We start from the raw sequence: 4,240 nt of genomic DNA on the forward strand, positions 1-4,240 counted from the left end.
CGGAGATAATACTGTGTTCTGTCTAGTGTGTTAACTATGTCATTATTACTAGAGAAGTAACAGAGAATGCTGTGTTCTGTCTAGTGTGTTAACTATGTCATTATGACTAGAGAAGTAACGGAGATAATGCTTGGTTCTGTCTAGTGTGTTAACTATGTCATTATGACTAGAGAAGTAACGGAGATAATACTTGGTTCTGTCTAGTGTGTTAACTATGTCATTATTACTAGAGAAGTAACAGAGATAATGCTGTGTCCTGTCTAGTGTGTTAACTATGTCATTATGACTAGAGAAGTAACAGAGATAATGCTGTGTTCTGTCTAGTGTGTTAACTATGTCATTATGACTAGAGAAGTAACGGAGATAATGCTTGGTTCTGTCTAGTGTGTTAACTATGTCATTATGACTAGAGAAGTAACAGAGATAATGCTGTGTTCTGTCTAGTGTGTTAACTATGTCATTATTACTAGAGAAGTAACAGAGATAATGCTGTGTCCTGTCTAGTGTGTTAACTATGTCATTATTACTAGAGAAGTAACGGAGATAATGCTTGGTTCTGTCTAGTGTGTTAACTATGTCATTATGACTAGAGAAGTAACGGAGATAATACTTGGTTCTGTCTAGTGTGTTAACTATGTCATTATTACTAGAGAAGTAACAGAGATAATGCTGTGTCCTGTCTAGTGTGTTAACTATGTCATTATTACTAGAGAAGTAACGGAGATAATGCTTGGTTCTGTCTAGTGTGTTAACTATGTCATTATGACTAGAGAAGTAACGGAGATAATACTTGGTTCTGTCTAGTGTGTTAACTATGTCATTATTACTAGAGAAGTAACCGAGATAATGCCGTGTCCTGTCTAGTGTGTTAACTATGTCATTATGACTAGAGAAGCAACCGAGATAATGCTGTGTCCTGTCTAGTGTGTTAACTATGTCATTATGACTAGAGAAGCATCTGAGATAATGCTGCGTCCTGTCTAGTGTGTTAACTATGTCATTATTACTAGAGAAGTAACCGAGATAATGCCGTGTCCTGTCTAGTGTGTTAACTCTGTCATTATGACTAGAGAAGCAACCGAGATAATGCTGTGTCCTGTCTAGTGTGTTAACTATGTCATTATGACTAGAGAAGTAACCGAGATAATGCCGTGTCCTGTCTAGTGTGTTAACTACCAAGATAATGCCGTGTCCTGTCTATTGTGTTAACTATGTCATTATGACTAGAGAAGTAACCAAGATAATCCTGTGTCCTGTCTAGTGTGTTAACTATGTCATTATGACTAGAGAAGCAACCGAGATAATGCTGTGTCCTGTCTAGTGTGTTAACTTTGTCATTATGACTAAAGAAGTAACCAAGATAATGCCGTGTCCTGTCCTAAAGTCTGACTGCCAAGCATTTAGAAACCATTTTCTATCTAAAAAATACGGCAGCTGAGAATTTACCAAGAGTTCTATTATCTCCACTAGACATTAAAGGTTTGAAATTGAGATTGCCTTGAGCAGCATTTTAATTAGCAACAAGGAATTTCTGCTCTGCGTTTTGATTAGACATCTAGACAGTGCAGAGGGGATGTTTGACTGAGCGTTTGCGATTCAATTTCGGGCCTGTTTATTTGACTCCGAAGTCGATGTTTTGGGGGTGAGTTTCCCAATATCAGCGGATTTGTAGAATCACGTATGCTCGTGCCATTGTAACGAGTCAACCCACTAAACCTGATCCCACTCCTGTTCCTTCCATCCCTCCACACTGAACTGTCCACTCGTTTAACCCCCCTCAAGGATTTATTTATGGATTGGTGTTTCCACCTACTGTATTCCTTACACTATTCTACTGCTTTTACATGTATAAATGAGGTGGAGTTACATATGTATGAATGTACACTTTAGGGAGGAGGGGCGAAACCCCAATACCAAATCAACGTCTTCCCATACGAATGTAGAAACGATACAAGCTTTCCAAGTAGAAATTATACACTCAGTATTACTCCAGAGCAGGATACCAACACAGAGTTACACATGGAATAAACAAATGTACTGTCAATAACACAATAGAATAAATAAAGTCTATATACAAATGGCATGAGGTGTGCAAATGGCATGAGGCGTTAATAAATAGGCCATAGTAGCAAAGTAATTACAATTTAGCAGATTAACACTGGAGTGATGGATGAACAGATGATGATGTGCAAGTAGAAATACTGGTGTGCAAAAGAGCAGAAAAGTAAATAAAAACAATATGGGGATGAGGTAGGTAGATTGGTTGGGCTATTTACAGATGGACTATGTACAGCTGCAGTGATCGTTTAGCTGCTCAGATAGCAGATGTTTAAAGTTATTGAGGGAAATATAAGTCTCCAGCTTCAGCAATTTTTGCAATTAGTTCCAGTCACTGGCAGCAGAGAACTGGAAGGAAAGGCGGCCAAAGAAGGTGTTGGCTTTGGGGAAGACCAGTGAGATATACCTGCTGGAGCGCGTGCTACGGGTGGGTGTTGTTATCGTGACCAGTGAGCTGAGATAAGGCGGAGCTTTACCTAGAATAGACTTATAGATGACCTGGAGCCAGTGGGTCTGGTGACGAATATGTAGCGAGGGCCAGCCGACTAGAGCATACAGGTCGCAGTGGTGGGTGGTATAAGGCACTTTGGTAACAAAACGGATGGCACTGTGATAGACTACATCCAATTTGCTGAGTAGAGTATTGGAAGCTATTTTGTAGATGACATCACCGAAGTCGAGGTTCGGTAGGATAGTCCGTTTTACTAGGGTAAGTTCGGCGGCGTGAGTGAGTGAAGGAGGCTTTGTTGAGGAATAGAAAGCCGATTATAGATTTGATTTTTGGATTGGAGATGTTTGATATGAGTCTGGAAGGAGAGTTTACAGTCTAGCCAGACACCGAGGTATTTGTAGATGCTCCCCTTGTTCCATTTACTCAATATAGAAACATGAAAATGTATAATGCAGACAAGTTAAATATTATAATTCATTTTTAACAGATGACTTGGAATTGAAAGAGGTGAATTTGGACATTATATTTGAGTAGAGTGCATTTGACTCAGCAGTGGCACTAAATTAACATATGTTTATAGTTGTTGTTGACTCAGACGACCTCAGCCAAGGTAGTGAAGTTATTCTATTTTATAAACTTTCTCTCATGGATTCAAAAACAATGAACTGGTGTGAGGAAATGGAGCAAACTCCCTCCAGTCATTATTTTGCTGATGCTTTTAAATGCATGAGGGGTGAACGGGTGCAAATGTCTGGGTGAAGAGTACGCAACAGAACACAACCTGGGGCACGTTCAGCAGGACACAATTTCTTTGGAACGTTCAGATAGAAATATGCAATGTAGAACATGTGGAGTAAGGAATCACGTCAGCTCTATTCATGACATTTCTATCTAAAACACTTGACAACATTCAAACGTGGCCCTGTTTGAAAAAATACCCACGAAGCGTTTAACCTTTCCCACAATACATTGGTGCTGAATGTTCTACCATACAAAACATTCAATGTTGAAATGGAACTCTCTGATATTCTACAGTACCTCAGTGTTTATTATTTGATGTAGATTTATTCACATTACAATACATTCAAAGGTTTTTGGCACACACCGTTAGCTGAAGACCTATGGTCATAACTAATGAATGAATGACATGACACATAGCCTTACTGATCCTTTGGTTCATAGATATGATGAATGGGTTAATCACAGACGTTGTGTGATATGTACAACCTTATTGTTACGCAATGTACATCAGCCTTCTGATTATGATACCAAAATCATGACTTGTTTAAAATGATGTTTATAATGTTAAAAATAAACACCTTTCGTTTGTATATCACTGGGAAAGTCCTATGAGCTGGAGTCTTTTACAGTGGAGTTCTGGCTAAGAAAACAGCAGCAGTTTGTTCAACATGTAAAACCTATAGTGAAATCAGAACAACATGTCTTCATGAGCCCATCCAGCCTACAGGAAACATTTCCTCCTGAACAGAGTAAAAGTAATAATATATATTTTCATGTGATCAATGAAAGAATGTTAATTTCAAGTACTAATGCTTTTCCAAACTCGTTTACAAAGGCAGCCCAATTCCGATCTTTATTTCACTAATTGGTATTTTGACCTATCAGATCAGCTCTAAAATAGAGCTGATGTGAAAAGATCTGATTTGTCAAAAGACATTATTGCAGGAATATTTTTAGTTTTTCCTTTCAATTAAGACCCAGACAACCAGG

At 38.5% G+C, this 4,240-nt stretch overlaps 1 non-coding gene across 1 annotated transcript; it reads left to right on the top strand.

The window, feature by feature from the left end:
- The first annotated feature begins 3,675 nt into the window (after positions 1-3,675).
- On the top strand, positions 3,676-3,771 carry LOC135532647 (small nucleolar RNA U13). Its single transcript, XR_010454370.1, has one exon. It is a non-coding gene; the product is annotated as a small nucleolar RNA U13 (small nucleolar RNA).
- The last annotated feature ends 469 nt before the right edge of the window (positions 3,772-4,240 follow it).

The sequence above is a fragment of the Oncorhynchus masou genome, unplaced genomic scaffold (genome assembly GCF_036934945.1).
Source record: "Oncorhynchus masou masou isolate Uvic2021 unplaced genomic scaffold, UVic_Omas_1.1 unplaced_scaffold_1967, whole genome shotgun sequence".
In the NCBI taxonomy this organism is placed as follows: Eukaryota; Metazoa; Chordata; class Actinopteri; order Salmoniformes; family Salmonidae; genus Oncorhynchus; species Oncorhynchus masou.